This window comes from Monomorium pharaonis, chromosome 8, assembly GCF_013373865.1.
Source record: "Monomorium pharaonis isolate MP-MQ-018 chromosome 8, ASM1337386v2, whole genome shotgun sequence".
Lineage (NCBI taxonomy): Eukaryota > Metazoa > Arthropoda > Insecta > Hymenoptera > Formicidae > Monomorium > Monomorium pharaonis.
In genome coordinates, this window is record NC_050474.1 from 14,110,691 (window position 1) to 14,134,958 (window position 24,268).

Below are 24,268 nucleotides of genomic sequence, written 5' to 3' on the forward strand. Positions count from 1 at the left end.
GATTTTCTTCTTTAACACATATTTTTTCAAATCAATCGGAGTGGTGGAACATGGTTAAAAATAATAATTTACACCGCGTCGTTGTGCCGCGCAGCGGTACTTATTATAATAAATATATTATATTTTATATTATTATATCATAATTTTTCTTGGCAATTAAACATTGCAACACTGCAACTAGTATGTAAGTTCAACATGACAACAATCGCCGTGCGCTGCGGCCCGGTCGCCCAGCCGGCGCTGCGCGGCACAACGACGCGGTGTAAATTATTATTTTTAACCATGTTCCACCACTCCGATTGATTTGAAAAAAATCTGTGTTAAAGAAGAAAATCTAGAAATGTTTTTGTGAAAATATAAAAGTGGTATCTCAGAATTATCACCCCCCAAAAAATTCATAAAAATTCAAAAATTTTTTCATCACGTTTTCTTTAACCACAAAAATTACTTAAAATTTTCTTAAACTTGTCTAAACAATGTTTACAACATATATTTTTTTCATTAAAATCGGTCCAACCATTTTCGAACAAAATCACTTTTTTTATTTTTCTTTCCCCCTCCATAAATTCCCTAAAGATGCAATTTTGTAGCTAATTTTTGGGCTAATTTTTTACATCTCAAGGGTGCCAACTAATGATATTAATTTGAGCTCGATTAGTACGGGGGCAGATTTCACCTGCTTATTCCGCTATGCCCTTTGTTGAGAAGGGAAAGAAGAAAATTCTTGAGGAAAATAGTTGTTTGCGTTATCTTCTATTGGGGAGAAAGTTCCAATTTTATTTAGGGTCTGTATGAAAGATCAGTTAGAAAAAATTTTGGAAGAAGTTTCATTGTTTGCAGTCGAAATGAATGACGATTGTTTGTTGGGTGCAGATTTCTTGGGAATGGTGAATTTAAGATCAATTCTTGAAAAAATTTTTTGTTTAGGAAAATCCGGAAAAAAAAATTTTGAATTGTGGTCGAATAGGGAATTTTTCATGGGAAATTTCTGAAATTTTGAAGAGGATCCATAGGGAAAATTTAGAAAATTTGGATGAGAAGCAAAAGGAATTTTTTATTGATTTATTAAAGGAATATGAAAATGTTTTTTACGGAAGACATTGTATCTGGAAATTATGATGTTGTTGCTCATGAAATCGATGTAGAATGCTCTCTTCCCATTAAGCAGGTTCCTCATCGTGTCCCACTCCTTTTAAGAACGAAAGTGAACGAAATTTTAGAAGAAATGAAGAAACAAGGAGTAATAGAAGAGTCACATAGTCCGTGAGTTTCTCCAGCGATTCTGGTTAGGAAAAAAGAGGGGTCAATAAGATTCTGCGTTGATTATCGTAAATTGAATTCCGTCACGGTAAAAGATTGTTTTCCTCTTCCTAGGATTGACGATATTTTAGATCAATTATCTAGAAATAGTTGGTTTACGACACTCGATCTTAAAAGTGGGTATTGGCAAATTAAAATTCGCGAGGAAGATGAGGAGAAGACGGTGTTTTCCATAAAAAGAGGTCTTTGGCAATTTACTGTGATGCCTTTTGGGTTATGTAACGCTCCTGCAACTTTTGAGCAAATGATGGAGAAGGTTCTTGAAGAAATTTTAAATAAAATCTGTTTAGTTTATTTAGATGACGTTATTATATTCGGAAAAGATTTTAATGAAATGTTAAAGAATTTACGTTTGGTGTTTCAGAGGCTGAAATTGTCGAATCTTAAAGTTAATCCGAAGAAGTGTGTTTTCTTTGGTAGAAAGATAAAATATTTGGGCCATGTAATTTCAGCGGAAGGTGTTTCTACTGATCCTGAGAAGATTTCGACGGTTAGAGATTGGTCAGTTCCTCGTAATAAGAAACAATTGCCAAGCTTTTTGGGTTTTTGTTCCTATTATCGGAGATACGTTAAAGGATTTTCTTCTTTAGCAAAACCTCTCTTTGTTCTTACGGAAAAACAGGTTAATTTACTTGGGATGAGAAATGTCAAGCTGCTTTTGAGAAACTAAAACTAGTTTTGTCTTCTTCACCTATTCTCTCTTTTTTCTAAGGGGGAGGGGGAATTCATTTTGGACACCGACGCGTCAAAAATCGGTATAGGTTCAATCCTTTCCCAGAGACAGGACGGTAAGGAAAATGTTATAGCTTATTTCAGCTGTGTTTTCAGTAAAGCCGAGAAGAACTATTGCATCACTCGTCGAGAACTTTTGGCTATAGTGGACTCTTTAAAATCTTTTCGTCATTATTTGTTAGGTCGGAAATTTATTATCGGACGGATCGTATTTCCCTTAGTTGATGTCGTTTAGAGACCTTGAGGGGCCATTATCTCGTTGGCTTGAGAAACTTCAGGAGTATAATTTTGAGGTAGTGCATCGCAAAGGGATAGTTCATAAAAATGCTGATGGCCTCTCAAGAGTTTCCTCAGACGAGAGTGTGAAGCCGAAAGCTGTATTTATTGTGAGAAGGTTGAGAAAAAATTTGCTGAAGAAACGGTAAATATTGTAGCTAGGATTATTTTAACTAAGGAAACTCTTGAGGAATGGCATAGGGATCAAATGGAAGATCCTAGTATTTCTTTGATCTTGCAGAGCAAAAAAATGGGAGTACGTCCTTCTAGTACGGAGTTAGTCCCAGAAGACGTTTCAGCTCAGCTTTATTGGTCTTATTGGGAAGCCTTAGTCCTTAAAGATGGAGTTTTATATAAAAGATGGGATGCACCTAATTTGAAATCGAGAATATTTCAATTAATTGTCCCACGTAAACGAATTAAGGAAATTCTTAAGAAGGCTCATGATGAAGCTTTTAGTGGTTATTTTGGAGTAAATAAGACTTTGAAAAAAATCCGCAGGCGTTTTTATTAAGCTACTTGCAAACAAAATGTTGAGAACTTGTGTAAAACTTGTGAGTTTTGCATTTCGAAAAAAAGTCCTTCAGGTAAAGGAAAATCCCCTTTACAAATTTACAATGTGGGTTCACCTTTCGAAAGATTACAGATGGACATTCTGGGTCCACTTCCTAAATCTTCTTCTGGTAATAGATTTTTTTTGTTGCGGTGGACTGTTTTACAAAATGGGTAGAAGCTTTTCCTCTTAGAAACATGAGAGCTAAAACGGTAGCTGAAGTTTTTGTTAATGAAGTAATTTTTTGTCATGGGGTTCCTCAGGAGCTCCATACGGATCAAGGAAGAAATTTTGAGTCAAAGTTATTTAGGGAGTTGATGATTCTTATTGGAATTAGAAAAACGAGAACCACGGCTTTACATCCTTAGTCCGATGGTCAAGTTGAGCGTCAACATCATACGATCATCAATTACCTTGCCAAATATATTTCGGAAAGTCAAAGAGATTGGGATCGTTAGATTCCTATGTTCCTTTTGGCGTATAGATCTTCGAGGCATGAGTTTACCGGAGTAATTCCGGCAGAGCTTTATTTGGGTAAGGTTTAATTCTAAGATTACCACTTTATTTATCAATAGGAAATCTTCCGAATATAGAATTTAGGACTGTTGACAAGTACATAGATAGTTTAAAAGAAAGTTTAAAGAAAATTCGTGCAGGAGCTAGGAATCTTATGGAGATTATGTCTTTTCGGATGAAAGCCTGGTATGATCGGAAAACTTTCTTCAAAAGGGAACTTCTTTTTTAAGAAGGGTTTGGTTATTTAACTACAGAAAGTTTGGTTATTTAAACCTCGAAGGAAGCTCGGAAGAGCTCCTAAGCTTCAAAATGATTGGGAAGGACCCTATTTGATTGTTAAAAAAATGAGTGATGTTGTTTTCTGTATCCGTAGATCGCCGAGGCATAGGAAAAAAGTTGTTTATGCAGACAGGTTAGCTCCTTTCTTGAAAAGAAAATAGTCGTGTAGAGCAGTCGGAACCTAAACCCTTACACGTTCTTACATCCGCACACATTCACACACTTACAAAAGGGGAACTAGTTTTAATGTTAATGTTTTGATTCTACTTTTGAAATGTTTCGTTTTCAGAATTAATTAATTTTGGATACAAACAGTTGTATGTCCGTTCGAGGAGCGACTCAAAACATTTGATTTCTTGGAGATTTAAAATTGAAGTCCGTCTCGCTCACGGTTTTTGAGCGTGGTTTTTCCGTGAGACGAAAGGCAAATGCCGAAACGGGGACTTGGGAGTCCTTTGGGACTGAAGGGGTTCACGTAGTTTATTCCCTCTCCCCTTGTCCAAAGAGCAAGAGAGAAAGGCGCAAGACTCTTCAAGAGGAAGAGAAACGCGTGCAATTTTGGCAACAAGATCTCAGCGAGAAACTCTGCGGAATGGTAGTCACCGTTCGGAAAGCCTTCCACTTCCTGAAAGAAGGTGACAGAATATTCGGGAGTAAAGAAAAGTTCGAGTTGGATGCAGCTCGGAAACTCTTGGCACCAGCTGAGGAAGAGCAGGAAGCATCAGGAAATCTGGGACTACGAGCTGAGCTTTCTTCGGAGAGGGTTCCTCAATTGTCGAGACGACAATTTTGAAGAGGAGGGGAAGTGTTACGTGCGAACTCGCGTGTGTGAACGCGAGCTTTATTCAAAAAAATCAATATATCGATTTCCCTCGTCAGCTGACGGATGTCGCTTCGTTTTGAAGTTGTTTCGTTGTTTGGTTTTGTTGTTTGGTTTTCGGCTTTGAGCTGTCAAGCTAAGAGTTACCGTTTTCTTGTGCTTTAAATAAACCGCTTTCTTAAATAAAACGTGTTGCTTTATTTCGTGCGCGGGCGAGTGCTCGGGAGTGCGCGAGCGTGTGCTGTGCAAGCGTGTGCTGTGCAAGCGTGTGCAAGTGCGCGGCGCGGAAAGCGTTACAGTATTTAGGAAACGCTGCGACTGGGGGGGGAGGGGTTGAACTGTGCTCTACTTATTCCTTTTTGGGCGTTGTCAGTGTTCTGAAAACAACAGAAGTAGGAGCACCGAAAGTGTGTGTTGAGGTTACAGTTACCCCGTGTGTAGGGAACGTAACAAAAAGTGGAAAAGTTCCGAAGAGTAAGTAAAAGTTATTTTTTTGTTCATTACGTATCATTTACGCATACAGTACTTATATATATTACCAATGTCGCGATTACTTTGCAAAAATATACTGCAATTGTAGTATTACAAATTAAAATTTTTTTCTATAACAAATAAAATTTTTTGTAATAAATATTTTTTGTATTAATAATTATGTTTTTGTGTATTCATAACTATATTTTTAAAATAAGTATTACTATTTTCTTTTACTATTGTGTTCGAATTGCATTCATTTTTTACTAAATTCACATTACGAAATAAATATATTTTTTTAACAGAATAAAAAAAGACGATAGATTCTTAAAGTACAACTCTTCCTTTTCCCACTGATCATCATTTTAATTACTTTATCTATTTTTTTTTAATAAATACCGGCGTTTGAAAAAAAGGCAAATTTTTACAAAATTTTTTTGTTCCTTTCTCATTTTTTTCAAAAAATCGCGTTTCTTTTAATGTTTTCGACTTTTCAGCCAAGACCATTATAATTCTGAGATTTTTTCCTTTTGATAAAAAAAAAGTTAAAATTGATTAAATACATTTGGAGATATAAGTCAACAAAATTTTGAGGTTAGCGTAACCCCTGTGCGTAGGAATCGGGAGAAAAATAAGGTGTGTAAGCAGAGGGTTAAAATTACTTGAAAAAATGATAAATGAAAAGTTGATATGGATTGCCGAAAGAAATAAATGGATGAACGAAACGCAAAATGGTTTCAGAAAGCGAAGATCATGCATAGACGACCTGACGAAACTAATAGCACACTTACAATTGGCTAAAGAAAGAGATACAAATACTATAGTAGTTTTCCTTGATATAAGATCTGCATATGATAACGTTAAGGCCCACATACTAAATAAGATATTATTGGAGAAAGAGTGCCCCAAGAAAATAAGAAAATTCATTATGAAATGGATGATAGAAAGACGGACAAAATTTATTATAGATGCAAAAGAAACCATAGAAAGAACAATCAACAAAGGACTCCCGCAAGGAGGCGTTCTAAGCCCCATCCTTTACAACATCTACACTGCAAATATAACAAGAAACCTTAACAAAGAAATACAAGTACTACAATATGCTGATGATATTGCAATTACATATAGCAACGACGATCTAATAAAATATCAAAAAAGAATAGAGAAAGCTATTGATACTTTAAATGAAAATCTAAAACAAGTAGGCTTGAACTTAGAATCTGCTAAAACTAATTTTATGCTATTTAACAACAAGAGAAAGAAACGTAAGCAAATAAGCATAAAAATAAGTAACTTGAGAATTAGAAATACTAGAATATTCAAATTCCTGGCCGTAACATTCGATGAAGAGCTAAACTTTGAAGACTATCTATTGGAAATTTAAAGGAAGACCAATAAAGTAATCCAAAGAATGAGATACGTGAATAGAGTAAATTGGGGTATGGATGTAAATACGGCACTAATAATATATAAGAGTTATGTAAGAGCTACCATGGAATATGCAATAAATATTGTATACCCCAGACTACAGAAAGATAGAAAAATAGAAAAGTTACAGAATAAAGCATTAAGAATTGCCATGAGATATAGGAACAGTACTCCCATAAATGTAATGCTGGCTGAATCTAAATTAATATAAATGGTAGAGAGGGCAGAACTTCTAGCAAGAAATTACTATACTAAAATATGTAATTACCAAAACAGAGACTTAAAAAACTTACTCAATAGACTATACATAATCATCGCCAGAAATAGATTTAGAACTATAACCAAAAAAAGATTTTTATTCTTGGATAGTGGGAGAAGTCAAGAATCATAAGGATAAATTTCAGGAAAAAAGACACCTCCCAATCTTTGATTGTGACTACTGGGCTCTAACTAACAAGACAATAATAGATCTTGAAATAGGAAAGAAGAAAAAGAAGACCACTGATATGTCGGATGATACCATCATGAACAAATTTAAAAACAAATACAACCTGAATCAAAACTTTCAGATTATATTTACGGTCGGTTCTAAAAAGGAAAATGGAAAAAGCACGGGGGTGGCCATAGTACTAGATAACATGGAAACTGTGTATACAATAAGCATATATGACCACTGTTCAATATACACAGCAGAGATGCTGGCCATAGAAAAAGTTCTATGGCCATAGACTTAGAAATCAAAAAGGACCTACTTATTCTGTCAGATTCACATAGCGCTTGTGAAGAACTAGCCAACCTTCTTAACGGTCATAAACACGAATACGCAGTAAAACTTAAAGAAAAGATACAAAAGTATAGAGAAGACGGGAGAAATATCAGGTTATCATTGGCTGGATACCTAGCCACAAAGGTATAAAAGGAAATGAGTTTGCAGACAGTCTAGCAAAAGAAGCTACAAAGGAAAAAACGGATACAAGAATAAAAATTCCAGAAAACGACTGGAAAAATGTAAATAGGATGAATATGACCAACAAAACAAAAGAAAAAATCATCTCGGAAGCTAACTACAAAGGTAAGCTGTATTTCAAGAAGTGTATTACGAAGAAAGTGCTAAACCCTGGTTCAATAAAATCAAGGAAGAGAGAGGCTTCATCAATATGATAAATAGGTTGAGAGTCAACCATTACAATTTAAATGAATCTCTGAGTAGGCAAGAATATACAAAAAACCCAAGGTGCGACTGTGGAGCCGAAAATAGAACATCCAACACGTGGCTTTCCAATGTAGTAAATATGACGATCTCAGAAACAATATGTATAGACAGTTAACAACCATCAAGGAAAGATACCCCTACGATATAGAGATGTGGCCGAGGCAACTCAAGTTAGAGACCTTGAAAATACTATGGCTTTTTATCAAGTAAACGGGCAAAATGATATAAACCTGATAATACAGCCTTCAAACGAAATCAACGAGAAGGAGTATCTACATAGCCATAAATACGTGGAGGCTGATGAACACTAAATACCCATACAAAAAAAATTACACGCAAGCTGACGCGTGGCGCGAGCGAGCCACTGGCGACCTACGTGACATTATACACAGTGCTATAATGTAGAGACCCTTTAATAAGTGTGCTTTCCAGCAAGACACAGTGTAACACAGTGTCCATTAGTGTGAGAAAGAACATATCAGTGTGTCTCACTCACATTAGTGGACACTGTGTTACACTGTGTCTTGCAAGAAAGCACACTAACAATAAGAGTCTAGCCATCATACATATCGTGTGCTTTCCAGAAGGACACAATGTAACACAGTGTCCATTAGTGTGAGAAAGAACATATTAGAGTGTGTCTCACTCACCCTAGTGGACACTGTGTTACATTGTGTATTTCTGGAAAGCATATCAATATCTTGATTTGAAGCATTGTGATTGGTCCGCCATTTTTTTCTTTAATGGCGTAGTAATATTACGTGATGTCGTCAAGTATCAGTTGCATCAGCTTTTCTCAGCAATTCGTACTGTATGTGATCGTACTGTGATAAAAAGAAAATAATAAAAGCAAAATATTCTTAATAATAATATTTTCTACAAGATAATTTTTAGATTGAGATTATTAGGTAAGTACTTTTAATGTCACACTATTATAAAATATCTTTAAACTTAATTAATTAATATAACCTTACTTTTAAGACTACATTTACAAGCACCGTTTGCTTACACTGGTTTAATAACAACCGTAATTAGTAGAACTCTTGTATTTAATTAGAGTATATTTTTAGATCTAAAATAAAACACTAATCGGATAGAAGAGTTCACTATGGTTGTTACTAAAGCAGTGCGTGAAAACGTAGTCTATGTTAAACTTACTGTAACATCTGTAACTAAGAATTATTTGTAACCAAAACTTGATAGAGCAAAATTAAATAAACTAATAATAGTTTATCTAATAATAAATGTTTTTACAGATTTATTATTGTTTATATATCATTTATTAAATTATTGAGTATTTCAGCAACATGACTGCTTGTACAGCTCCTGACTGTACAAATTTCAATAATAAAGGATTTATTATGAAAATTTTCCCCCGAGATCCGACTCGGCATGCTCAATGGGCAGCAAATGTTAGCAAAGAAGACTAAACACCTACAGCCGGATCATTTCTGTGTGAAGTATGTTCAGGATTATTTATACAATTATGTGTAGAAAATTTTTTTTCGCACAAATTGACATATAAACAACATACTTATGCTTAGAAATTATTACAAAATTATAGCAAGTCATTAATAGTAACTATTTATGTCTTAAGTTTATAATTTTTATGTCTTAAATTTATTATTTTTAATATTTTTATTCACTATTTATTATTGCAGGTTCATTGCTCACACAATATGTAGGAAAATAAACGAGCTGACGGAAAAAGAAAGCTGAAAGTAAATGCTGTGCTGACAATATTTAGAAGCGAAGCAAAGATGATTGTAAGTTCTAAAAATTAAAATAGAAGAAAAGCAATTGTGAATTTAGCAAAAGCATTATAAGTTTATGTAAAAATTGTAAATTAATAGTGGTAAATTTTAAATATCTAATTTCAGAAAAGTTACCATGAAAACATCAATGCTTCACTAAATGACGTGGGTTGTGTTACGAATGATTTGTCATGAGTGCAAAGTGAAAAGGTCGAAAATGAAAAAGAAAGTAATAATTGCAATGATGAGGATGAACTACAATTGGAAAGTGCTGAACGTAAAAAGGATAATAGAGAACTTAAAAACATGTCACGTATAATAAAAAAGCAAACAAATTATATGTGGGCAAGCACGTATAATTAAAAATCAGAATGTCAAAGTAGTAAAATATAAAAAATGCGTGCTTATTGCACGACGTGACTTAAAGGCATTAAAATTGAAAATAAAACAAAATATTGTTGCGAGTGTGTTCTCGTGCACGTGAGCGCGAGCTTTAGGCTGAAATCACATGGTGCGGAATAGAGCTGCGGAATAGAAAGTGCGTCATAGAAGCAACCGAGCTATTCCGCATTTTCTGTTCCGCAAATGTTTGACCGGCCTGTTCCCATGGTGCGTCATAGACGGGCAATGATGCATCCGGAATGAAAATTATAGATGTAATACAACTTTTAAAATAAATCAAACGTTTTTATAAAATGTAATATTTGTAATAGCAATAATAATCATTAATATAATATTATATGAAATTTTGTATTGAATATTAAAAAGTTGAAAATAATATTTTTAAATTTTTGAACTGCATTGACGCATTCTTGGTCATTTTTTCTGCACTATGTGAACAGGCCGGTCAAAGATTTGCGGAATGCGTGATGCGTGATGTAGCCTTGGTCGTACACCATGCAATATTGTTAACCTTTTTTGCTAAAACTTTGTTTTTGTCAGAAAATAGTAAAGGTTATGAATATGGAAAATAAAATAGTGATGATTCAAGAGTCTATTAAAGTTTTAATGAGAGTATACATGAGAAGAACTCCAATGCTCCGGTATCAAAAGGAAAAAATCAGATTTGCTTTAGTAAAATTATGGCTATTATATACAAAATTGTCAAAGCAGAAATCCAAGAGAAGGATGTGGGTCAGGCCTATTTATTCAATTGAGCAGCGTTTCTCTCAAGGAGATAGTGACAATTTAGTTAATATGTTACGAATGACAGATCCTTCTCTATATTTTAATTATTTAAGAATGGATGTTAGCATCTTTGAAGATCTACTATTAATAGTAGGTCCCGGAATTGAAAAACAATTAAATATTAGAGAACCAATTGCTTCATACACAAGACTGCAAATATGCTTAAGGTATTTAGCAAGTGGAGATAGCATGAAGTCTATTGGATATGCTTTTCGAGTCGCACCAAATACTGTCTCAAAAATAATTCATTCAACTGTTACTTGGTTATGGCTACAATTGCAACGAATTCTATGACGCTATGACGCAACGACGCCAATGACGCGAACGCTTGCAAAAAAGGTTATAGACACTGCGGCAAAGCTCTGATTGGCTGCGTCTATGACGCACGTTTTATTCCGCAGCTCTATTCCGCACCATGTGATTTCAACCTTAGTCTGCGCTCCGGAAAAATCAATAGTATCGATTGCCTCGGTCAGCTGAGCTTAGAGTAAACAGCGTTGCCGAGGAGTTGTAAACAAATGAATGGTTGTTGTTCTAGAGACGTCGTCTCGTGTGGACGTATTCTGAATATTTGTAAACGTGTTCGCAGTTTTAATAAAGTTCCTTGTTTGCCAAAAGCGTGTTTTTATTCCGCCGCGCTCACGTATGGAAGTGAAGGTGTCGCGGAAGCGTTCAAGCGCAACAATATTAATGCAGCTCTGTTAAACAAGCTACAAGAAACTTCACTAACGATCAAATTAACAGCTTTAAAAAAACAATAGAAGAGTACAGAAGTGGACCAACGAAACAATTATAAAAGCACTTTGATTAAGATTTTCTTGTGGCATTACCGATTATGAAGAACTCCGTCGCCAGAAATTTCCTTTGCCAGGACTTCAAACATTGAAAAGAAAATTGGAAAATTTTAAATTTGAAAGCGGAATTTCAGACAATATTCAAATTTTTTAAACTGAAGGTATCAAATTGAAACAAAATTGATAAAGAATATTGTCTAGTATTCGATGAAATCAGCATTTCATCAGGGAATATTTTCGATAATTCCTCTCAAAGTTACATTGGTAATGTAACTTTGCCAGGACACACAGGTATAGCATCACACGCAATAGTATTTATGTTATGCGGTATTGCATATCATTGGAAACAAATTATCGGATACTATTTTACGAGTGATGGGTTTAACGGCGTTGTATTACAACCAATAATATTTGACATACTTCACAGAGCCAAATCAATTGATCTCACCGTAAATTTGATTACTTCCGATATGGGATCTGGCAATCAGGCTTTGTAGAAAACATTAGGGATAACAGCAGGAAGACATCCCAGAATAGTAAATTACATCACACATCTATGTGACATTAATCATAATTTGTATGTTATCGCGGATGTACCGCACCTACTAAAAATTTGAAAGCATGTCTTCTAAATAAGTTCCTCATGATACTTAAAAATATTGTACGTAAATATAATTTGCACAACAAATATAATACAAGCAAAACATTTCGAAGAATTAATTTTAACGCAAAAAGAATTTCAGTTTTTATTAACGCCAAATTAAGTATAAGCGATATCGATACTAATAATAATTTTGCTAAAATGCGTGTCAATAAAATGAAAAATTTATTGAGTGAGCACTGCTTTGGAGCTTTTAGCCGATGAAAATTCAGCACCAGAATACATTACTACAGCATTTTTTATCAAAATAATAGTAAAATGTTATACGGTTATGACTTTAAAGCACTGCAGCATTTCTTTGAGTACAAAAGATTTGGCGAAATATAAAAATACTGTTTCTTTTTTAAATAAAGTTATAGACATATTTACTAATCTTCATGATGGTAACAAAGGAGATTTTAACCTGTTCAAAAAAGAGTGATTATTTTAACTAAATCTATTTTAGAATTGGCAGATTATCTCTTTCGTGAAAGAAAATTTCAATTCTTATTGATAGGTAGACTTATGCCAGACTGTGTAGAGAATCTTTTTTCTGTTTTTCGAATCAAAAATGTTACTTTAAATGCTTTACAATTTAAGAATAATCTTAAATTAATTGCCATTTCTTTGTATATGCGTTCAGTTTCTCGAGGTAATTACAAAGAAGACGATGCGCAATATGTAACAGGTTTATTAGATGTAATTGGCGAACATAAATCTGAGTTTCGTAATAAATATAGCCCGGATTTTCCAACGGCCGTTGGGCAAATCTGAGTCGACCGTAGTACGTTCCTCACGGCTCTCCCTACTTCGACCGTAGGCGGGAGCGCACCATCGCTCCCCACCATCACGCGCTTCCGCCCGCTCCTCTCCGACTCGAACGCGTAAAGTGGGAAGAGCTAGCTACGGTCGACGCGATTTCAGAACTTTAATCCGGGCTCTAGTAATGAATGAAATGCTGATCTGTCGTACCTGCAGATCTTTCCGTCTGAGCCTGCAGCTCAGAAAGAATTAAACTTTATAAAAGAATTGAACTCTATAGAAAGTAATTTTTTATATAGTATCGCAGAATACATTGTAACAAGCATTTAAAAAATACTAAACTATGTCAGCATTGCATTCAAAGTGTAGGTTCCACACATCGAAATTTGTCAAAACATGCGAGATGAGTTTGATTGCGAAGTTATAAAGACAATACTCTTTTTTTTGTAAACAATGAAGCATTTGAATTATTTAAAAAAATGGAGTATATATTTAGGCAGCATCAAAAATCTACATGCAATAACAATAGCGGTTATAACAACCTTTTAGTTGATAAATTTTGAAATATTTTAAGCAATAGTTATATTTTGTTCTGTCATAATTTATATAGAAAAATAGCAAATAGATATGCAATTTATAGAATGAGGACCGCAAACAGAAAAAAAGATTATTAAACGTAAATACGACAAATCGATGGCAATGCATAGTGCAATAAAATAACACAAATTGTGAAAATTTTATTTAATTTTCTACTTAATCATCGAATGGTTAAACTTTTTACGTTACACTTGTCTTTCGCTACTATTTACACGTTATACATTGTACACTAGATATTAAAAAATAATGTTATTAATAAAAATATTTAAAAAATTGGTTGCAGTTTTAAAAGAATGAAATTTGCACGAATAATATTCGAATATTATTCGAATCGATATTTTATCAATGTTTCTGAGGTTAGTGTTTCATAATCATACGCTTGCGCTGAAGCTGCCTCCTCTTAGATCAGAGAAAAAATGTCGGTCCAATCAAAACATTCCAAAATCAGATTTTCCTTGGCCAGATTCTTATTAAAAGGTCTATAGTGACGATAAGAACGCCACTTGGTAGCGGATGCGCGAGCGGATTTTGTCCCTCATGCCGGAACCCACAGAGATATCGACAAGGTTGACGACAATAATGACGACGACGTTTCAGACTTTGGGTCACGATATCTCCACTCATAGGATGCACATGTAGAGGAAAAATAAAAACAGTTTCCTAATGTAAATTGACCTCCAGCTTTCGTTGAGCCTATAGTTAAAACTCGATCGGTTTAGCCGTTTCTGAGATCTGATAATCTCGGGTGCTCGCAAGTTGCGTACTCGCGTAAAGAACACGGTCGGTCTCGCGCTGCGCTCTCACTTGGCGCGAGCAACTACCGTGTCTCTTAATTCTTGGAATTGCTTACAACGTTTTTTCAACAAGCTTTCTACACTCTTTTGATCAAGTTACAAAGTCAACCTTATATATATTTTTTAAATGACGCTTATTGCCGGCATTAGCGTTATCCAATGTGCACCACGTGGAGAATGCCGGTCGGATCATGCACATTGCGCGCGCGCGCGTGTGTGTGTGTGTGTGTTAATGTGTTTCACAGCAAATGTAAAGATCCCGTGATTTGTCACGCGCGCGTTTGCGGCTGTTCCTTGCGACTTCTTAAATATCGTTTTATATCGTTTCAAATGCGTTCAAATGTCTACGCGGCATTTTGAACATTTTGTATACAAGCTCAATGCTCTACGAGAATCGTCTGTGTGTTAAACATTTGTTTTAAAGCTTCGTAAACATTACATGTAAACATTACGAGTACGCACCTACTCACATAAATGCCATAATGTTTACAAGTAATGTTTACGTACAAAGAGACTTTGAAATAAATATTCAGTACACAGACGACTCTCGTAGTGTATTGAGCTCGTATACGAAATTTTCAAAATGCTGCGTAGACATTTGCCCGCAACAGAAGCTGCACATATAATCGCACTTCTTGAAGGTTTTCGCGTGCGTCATGAAGCGTACCGTGTTGTGTCTATCTCTGTAGTGAGTCAAAGTTTGGTCACGATATCAAGAGACAGGACGTTATACGAGACGCGAAGTGGTCGTGGTCGAATAACTACTGTCAGACAAGATCAAAAAATTGTTCGCCACGTTTTGCAAAAACGGACAATAACTGCAAAGAATATTCGCAATGAATTTCATTTACATAACATATCTGAACAAACGATTTGTAATCGTTTAAGAGAACTTTCGTTCTCGTTCTCGTGCGCGAGTGTCGAGTCTTACCCTTAGACATCGTTAGATTTGTCTTCAATTTGCACGCAATCACATAAATTGGACTACGAGAAAATGGAAAAATGTGTACTTTCCGATGAATCGCGTTTCTGTCTTTACAGCAATGAACGCTATGATCGGCGCTGCGTTATGCCAGTACGAGCCCATAATGATGGTTCTATGATGGTGTGGGGGTATATTTCAAAGACAGAACGAACTGAATTAGTGATCCTGCCATCTTCTGCAATCACAAGTGTTCGATACATAAATGAAATTCTTCGACCTCACATATTGCCTCTACGTTTATCGCATCCGAATTTTGTGTTTATGCAGGACAATGCTCGTCCTCATACGGCAAATGTAACTAGACGCTTTCTTGAGCAACACAATATTACATTGCTAAATCATACCGCCAATAGTTCAGACTTAAATCCAATGAACACGTTTGGGACGAGATGAAACGACGTTTAAGAAGTCGCGAGGAACAGCCACGAAATATAAGTGAGTTGGGAGAAGCGCTTAGACAAATTTGGCACGAAATTCCGCAGGACTTTATTAAGAAGTGCATAAACATGCGAGAACATTTACAAGCAGTAATTGATCAGAGAGGAAGTAATACACAATATTGAATATACACGCATATAACACGCCTCTTCACACATACACACACACGCACGCACGTACGCACGCACGCACGCACGCACGCACGCACGCACGCACGCACGCACGCACGCACGCACGCACACACACACACACACACACACACACACACACACACACACACAGCACTCGATGGGCAAAATCCAATCGACAACCTCCACGTGGTGCACATTAAATAATGCTAATGCCGGCATTAAGTGTTATTAGAAAAAAAATGTAAAATTGACTTTGTATCTTGATCAAAAGAGTGTAGAAAAATTGTTGAAAAAACGTAAGCAATTTCAGCAATTCCAAGAATGATAAACACGTGGAATAAAAATGTTTTATTCCATAAACGTTAGTGTTTATTATTGGGGAGTAATCGTACTATAAAACTTTGTTTTAACGATATGATTGAATCTTTCTTCACAACAGTACATTGAACTAAATGAAAACCGTAAAATATGCAATTTTTTATGTAATCTTTGAACGCAATTTGTTGTTAGAAAAAATATATCTGTGAAAAAAATAATAACAGCACTCAAAAGTGCAAACTTTCAGCTTTCCAACGCTTTTTTGCTGAGCGCTGTACGTTGATCTGTTCACGAGTAACAAGCAAGGAAAGTCAAAATGACCTTTTTTTTACATCTCAATAACTCGTTCAAAAAAAATCGTACAGCAATGAACTGTAACGGTCCACCTTTCCCGAACGCCTCGGACAGACTCGCCGGGTGCCAGAATTCGGGAGAAGGGAGGAAACCAACTTGCGTACGCCGATATCAAGTTAATAATTCTTTATTAGAGCTCTTTTGTTACATCTAAGCCTTATACTACGTGAGATCTTATCCTAGGCGCATTACTTAACCTACGGGGATATATACACTTTATACAGCTTACTTCTAGCGACGTTGGTCGGACGGGAGCGCGCTAATGCGCAGCACCTTAGCTCGCGGTCGCGGCGCGGAGTCGAGTGGTAGTCAGGCAGAATGCCGGCGTGCGCCAAGCAGCGGAACGATCTAATGACCTGCTCCGTTGGCGGAGGTAAGAAAGCTGTAAGCCGGCGTGCGCCAGGCGGCGGGACAGTCTAGTGACCTGCTCCGTCAGCGAAGGTGAGAAAACCGAAAGATACAACAGGTTTTAACTTACGGTTTTTTTTGACGCATTCTTCAACTGCACGAACCAAGTCTTCATTAACCAACAATGGACGCCCACTTCGTTTGTCATCGTGCACTTGATCACGTTTTTCATTGAAATGTCGGACCCATCTCCTTACCATTGAATCACTCATCGCATTTTCTCCGTATACCTCGCAAATCTGTCGATGAATGTCGACTGGTTTAGTATTCTTCGCATTCAGAAAACGAATGACAGATCTAATCTCACAAGTGGCGGAATTTTCAATCAACTTCGCCATTTTAATTAAGCACTATAAAGCGTAAGCAACATACAGTGATTTCAAAATCGCGTCATCTCCTTCTCCTTGACTCAGAGCAACTACCGCGCATGCGCTGAACTGCGATTGCAGCGTTGTCGGGGCAACGCATACAAACGGAACGTACTTTTTGGATGTGCCTAGTATATTATCTCTGCTTCCTCTCTTGTGACCTTCAAAAGTCTTTTTTGCTTTTTCATATTTGCGTCTGAAGCGATTTGACATGGAGTATTTGTGTCTTTCTAGTTTTTTTTTGTATGTATTTTTTATGTTTCTGCCTGATTAGTAAATCGACGCAAATATTAGTTTTTAAGTCTTCAATATGATATAATCTATTTGGCATCTTACTTTTCTTTTCGACACTGTCCTTTCTCTAGCGTCTGCCTTACCTTTTCTGTTTTGCTAAGATATTATATTTCACTTTACTTTGCATTGTTATTAGTTTAAGTTAAATTAAGGTTACAGTTATCCGTTTTTTGTTTTTCTGCTTGTTATTTTTGCATTGTACCTCATGGTTCTTCTTATTTTGTATTAGTTCATTGTTATTATGTTTGTGTTAAGTTTTTTTTATTTTGTATTAACTTATTGCTATTAAGTTTAAGTTAACTTTTACTTTTACTATTTAACTGGTTTCTTGCTTTTTCTCCGATACTTTCTTGTATTTTATTGTATTTCTGCTTTATTCTTTGTGCTACCATATTATTGCCCACATAGAAATAAAATCTCTAATGAACGTCCATGAACATTCAATACAGAGCCAGAAATCCAGATGATTACACATGTATTTTAGATGATTTGTATGGATTCCATATGGATAACTATCTGGATTTTCATTTTATTTTTTCAACAGGGAATAAACAATTCATGAAATTGTTTCGTAATTTCACGCTGTGTGTCATTTACACCGAATTACTATCGTGCCTTTTCAAATTTATCACAACTTAGACTTCTCAAATAAAAAAATTACAACTAAAATTATTGTTGAAAGACACATCAGACGGTATAACAATGCACTACTTCATGAAACTGTTATAACATAATCTCAACATAACCTCGCACTGCATATCACTTGATGCAAGCTGGCTCATGGCGCGAGCCAGTCACTGGCGACCCATGTGACTATAGTGATATAGTGATGATGCAAACGCCACATAGTAGCAGATACGCGAGATGGAATTTCGTTCCTTATGCCGGCACCTGTAGAAATATCTACAAGGTTGACGACGACGACGACGACGACGACGACGACGACGTATCTTAAGTGAAATTGAGACATTTTGGACTTTGCGTCGCGATACCTCCACTCATAAGGCATGTAGGAAAAATAAAAACAGTTTTTCTAGCTCAACAAATCAACAAACGAGCGTGTAGGTTTGTAAATAGTATAGTCGATGCGCTAGATATTGTGTTACAGAACAGCACCAAGAAAAGAATTTCGAATTCCGAAAGTCTAGGAAGGAAATTTGTAGTTTTCAGATGAGATTAGGGAAGCAGCAATTAGTAGAGATAAAGCATTTAGGAGAGCTATAACTAAAAATACGGAGAGCAGCTGGATATAGTATAAAACAGAGAGGAATGCAGTAGTAAAATTAATTAGGGAAAAGAAGAAAAGGTATTATGAGGCTATGATAGATGATAATAGGGATGATCCTACAAATATGTGGAAAGTATTAAAAGAATTAATTAAAGGGGAACCAACAGGGGCAAAAGAAATAAATAATATAGACTTTGAAATACTAGATAAGACAGTTGAATATAATTTAGCTGATAAATTTAATATGTATTATATACAAAGTATTCAGAATATAATAGAAGGTACAAATAAAGATGTCAACAGAAGAAGAAGTATTTATGTTATTGAGAATAAGGGATATTTTGAAGAATTTAAACTAATTAACACAAAGGACTTAGAAGCAATTATAACGCAGCTACCGCAAAAAAAGGTACCCAGATAGCCAAATGCAGCGAGTTTGCTGTCAAATCACCAACAATCGTTGAAGCAACTAATTTTGACAAACTTAGAACAAGGTGCGTCAGCATTATGTCTGTCGAACTGAACTCACGTGAATTCTAATTCTAACAACGGCAAATTGATTGCAATATGTCAGCATCAATTTGCTACTTGCAAAAAAGTGATTTGTGACAGCAACTTGACGACAACTCGTGTTGTCAATTTGCCATCCGTGATTAACAGCGTATTAACAGCAAATTGTCGGCAACTTGTTATCATCGGTATGCCATCCGCAACCAACAGCATGTTAATAGCAACATGACGGCAACATATGTCAAATAATGAATGCTCATATGCTGACAATATACTCACATCTGGCATTGCCTAATAAAACTTCTGCGGTCACCCATCCAACTCTGAACCGCCGTCGATACTGCTTGACTTCGAAGATCGTACGCAACTTAGCACTTCGCAATGATCCATGAACACTTGATGCTCATGAATACATATTTGTTATAGATAAGTTCAATAGATGTCAGAAACATAAAACGTATAGTTAAATAAATATAAATTTACAGTTTTTTTACTGCTTTTTATGTATGCGAAATAACATGTAGAATAACTTATAAAAATATGTTTTTGTTCTGTTCTTTTGATAAAGCTACATTATATCCCAGACAGCACACAATATTTATAAAATATTTACAAAATATTTATAATATTTATTTAAATATTTTATAATTATTTATCCAAATATTTTATAAATATTTTTGTGGTCTTAAATTTGACAGATCATAAAGATTTATCATAAATATTATAAAAATATTTATGAAATATTTACAAATATTTACAAAATATTACATGCACAAATCTTACTACCTGGGATATGTATAAAAAATTATTTTATTTTACATTTTATTTCTATAATAAATCATCGATAAAGTATTTTCTTTTATATAATAATGAATAATATGTTGCTAATTTTATTCATGTTTATCTTTTATTTTGTAACTATGTTTATGTGTAATATGATTAATAAAGTTATAATTAAATTTATATATATATATATATATATAATAGAAGATCTTATTACAATATTCTCAGTATATTATGTACGGTATATATATTTACAGTACGGTAATCAAAATAAAGAAATTATTTCGTCATTTTTGGTAACGTTACATTTTTTTACGCTAAAAATAAACTTTAAACATTAAAAGATATTTAGATTGCAAAAGTAAATTCTAAGTATGTACGAGAAATAATATATTAATTTAGATATAACAGGTCCGTTCTAATAATATACGAATAATTATATGTTATAGAAAATATTATAAGAATATTCTCAGTACATTATATACGGTACGTATGTTCACAGTATGAGTACAAGATATTCTAATGATATCATGTGCTATGTGGGTACACATGACAGTGATCGCTATGATCTGGCTTAAGGCCGTTTCTTCAATATGTATGACATTATACTCGCACGCATGAGAGGGAGAGAGAAAGAAAGAGTAACACATATTCGAACGTATGCACACACCTAAGAGATTGAGATTCTTTATAAACTAAGTTATATACTAAACACACACACACACACACACACACAAATGCAAGCGAAAAGAAAAGTTGGCAAATTATTCGGCTTAGCGGCGCCAAGTTTTTGTATTAAAATATTTATTTGTATTAAAATATTTGTAATATTTGTGATTATTTGTATTAAAATACTTATTTGCCAGCTTAATATTATCTCCTTTATTTCTTGCCAATATGCTTCCTGACAATTGTTTTTTGCAGGCGCACAGCAGCCAATAATTTAATACAAAAGCCAATAATTTAATACAAAAAATTTATATCATTAATCTTATATTTAAGAATCTTCTTAAGTTTATCGTTAAAATACTTCGTAATTAACGAAATTGTATCTAAAGACAAACTTAAAACAATCAAAGCCATATCAGACTAGAGATTGAGATTGAGATTGAATTAGAATTTGACCAACTATAATTGGTTTCATTTCAATTCAATCTGAATATCAATCTCTAGTCTGATACGGACTTAATGAAAAATCAAACTATAAAAGTACTTTATAGTTGGCGCATGTTCTATATATTCCACATAGCACGGAATATTACAGTAATATTGCAGCAAAATTGCAATATATCAACAATATTACATATTACAGTAAAATATTACAGCAATATTATTGACATATTACACGTTTATAAATAACATTAAAATATTAGGTTATATTGTAGCGATATTACGTTTTAAATAGCAAAATACGTTAGAATTGATATCACTCACATTAAATTAAGCGAGGGTTTATAATAAGTGTTAGTATGCTTTAAGCCGTAAGAAATTGATAAATCACAGACAAACATGAGAAAAATAATTGATTGTGATTAATTAATTTCTTATGGCTTAGTTTAAAGCTTACTCTAGCTATTTTTAAACTCAACCTAATGTTAAAATGTTATTAATAAGTACGTCTACACGTTATATTATAAATTAACTATAAATACGAAATTAAGCATAGTTTGGGAATGTGACTTCAGAAGCGAAAAAATTACACTATAAATTTATCCATGCTATTTTTAAATAAAAGATATCTGGATAAAAAAACACTTTGACAGTTTCAACACTTGTAAAAATAGTATAAAAACGACATTTTTTCTTGATTATGATACTGAATTAATGAATTAATAGCCGTAAACGAACATGACTAGATTCTAATACTATACATTCATTTTTTTGCTGTTTATTTATTTTTGCTCAATGAAACAGTTGTCAAAATATTTTATAAATGTGTTAAAACTATCTAGTAAAAATATTTTTTTATTTAGACGTTTTTATTTGAAAATGGTGTAGAATTTTTAATGTAAATTTCTTGTCTTTGAGGTCATATTTTTTATAAATGTCGAATGAGTATCCAGAACACTAAGATCCGTATTCTGAACTCACATTTATCGCTAAATGCACGTCTAAATGTGCCAATAAGATGTCATCTTGCATTAGGCTGATTTAAAGGTACATTTAGCGATAAATGTGAGCTCAGAATACGGACCTAAATTTCGCAATATTACAAAAATACTACATAAATATTACAGTAATACATTCGTGACGTATCACCATTATATTATTGTGATCCATTTCGGCGGACATTTTAATATTGTAGTAATATTTTTGTAATATTTTTGCAATATTTATACTATATTTCACTGTAATATTGTAATGGAAGAACAATATTTCTGTGATATTATCGTAATATTCCGTGCTATGTGGGATATCATTACTTTTATAAAGAAAAAAAAAGGTGAAACTCTTATTTTATAGTTAAATCTAAAAAATTGTTTTGTATTATAAAAACTGAGTAAAAAATAGTAATAATGTTTTAGTTTCTATAAAAATATTTGTTCTTATAATTGGCGCAAAATATTTAGATATCACTATTTTTGTAGAGAAGTTAATCCTCTGCCTACACATGAGGTTACGGTAATCCCAGTCGATTTTGAAATGCCCGCTACTTCAAAGTATTTAGTAAGGGGACGCTGGGACTGAGGTGGGAAAAAAGTTTGAACTGTGCTCTACTTATTCCTCTTTAGGCGTTGTCAATGTTCTGAAAACAACAGAAGTAGGAACATCGAAAGCGTGTATTGGGGTTACAGTTACCCCGTGTGTAGGAAACGTAACAAAAAATAGAAAAGTTCTGAAGAGTAAGTAAAAGTTATTTTTTTGTTCATTACGTATCATTTACGCATATAGTACTTATATATACATATTATCAATATCGCGATCACTTTGCGAAAATATGCTGCAATTGTAGCATTACAAATTAAAATTTTTTTCTATAACAAATAAAATCTTTTGTAATAAATATTTTTTGTATTAATAATTATGTTTTTGTGTATTAATAATTATGTTTTTTAAATAAATATTACTATTTTCTTTTACTATTGTGTTTGAACTGCATTTATTTTTTACTAAATTCACATTACGAAATAAATATATATTTTTTTAACAGAATAAAAAAACTGACGATAGATTCTTAAAGTACAACTCTTCCTTTCCATTGATCACCATTTTAATTACTTTGTCTATTTTTTTTAAATAAATACAGACGTTTGAAAAAAGGCAAATTTGTACAAAAATTTTTCGTTTCTTTCTCATTCTTTTCAAAAAATTTCTTTTCTTTTAATATCTTTGACTTTTCAGCCAAGACCATCATAACTCTGAGATTTTTTCTTTTCGATTAAAAAAAAGAAGTTAAAATTGATTAAATACAGTTGGAGATGTAAGTCAATGAAATTTTGGGGTTAGCGTAACACTTGTGTGTAGGAATCGGAAGAAAAATAAGGTGTGTAGGCAAATGGTTAATTTGTGTGTGAGTATAAACTTTAAAAATTTCAGGAATATATATTACTTAGATTAAATTTGACACACTTAGTATATATTACTTAGGTTAAATTTGACACACTTACAAGGAAACCTCGCGAACCGGTAAATTCTGATTTTAATGAAACTTGGCATAAATGTAGAGTGGGCAAATACATGAATTTAGAAATTTTTAGTTGGTGCTTATAAACGGTTTGATGGGGTGAAACCACCCTTCAAAGTTGAGACATTTTTGCGTTTTTTCGATATATCTCGCAAACTAAACAAAATATAAAAAAATGTTTCATACAAAAGTTTTACAGCATAAATACCTCTATTTACTATGCTATTTATTTTTCCAGAAAAAATTTATTTTTTAAAAAAGTTTTTTTCTGAAAAAAATTTTTGGAGTGTATTTCCGACAGCAACAACCTTCCGATTTTGCTAAAATTTTGTATATAGCTTCTTTTTATCTAGTAAATAAGATTCGCAAATAGATTTTGGGTGACGCGGTTCTCTCGCCCCCCCTCCCAGTCCCCTTCAAAGATAAAACTGTTTTTGTTAATTATTTCAGAAAGAATAAATATTGACAAAGGGAACTCAGCTACAATCACCTTGACCTTGACATGTTGTCAAGGTCACTGTCTTGAGTATTCTACAACAAATTTTAGCCGTCGCTCGGTGTTAATTAAAAAGTTATTGACAAAAAAATTTGTAAAAGTTAAAATTTGTACGTAGTGTAACAGTGCAAAACTTGATAATAAAACTTTTACGATGTTAACACTTAATAACTCATTTTACCACAACTTTATA

At 33.9% G+C, this 24,268-nt stretch overlaps 1 protein-coding gene and 1 long non-coding RNA gene across 5 annotated transcripts in view; both read left to right on the plus strand.

Moving 5' to 3' along the window:
• The window catches only part of LOC105836806 (Bardet-Biedl syndrome 4 protein homolog), a 222,488-nt gene that overhangs the window by 13,053 nt on the left and 185,167 nt on the right, over positions 1-24,268 (plus strand). The window lies entirely within an intron of this gene.
• LOC105833304 lies at positions 5,224-13,605 on the plus strand. Of its 3 annotated transcripts, none has more exons than XR_004964507.1 (5): positions 5,224-8,516; positions 8,904-9,068; positions 9,270-9,374; positions 9,489-11,635; positions 11,772-13,605. It is a non-coding gene; the product is annotated as an uncharacterized LOC105833304 (long non-coding RNA). The 3 variants fall into 3 exon arrangements; XR_004964508.1 differs by having other exon boundaries at positions 8,912-9,068; XR_004964506.1 differs by having other exon boundaries at positions 5,224-9,068.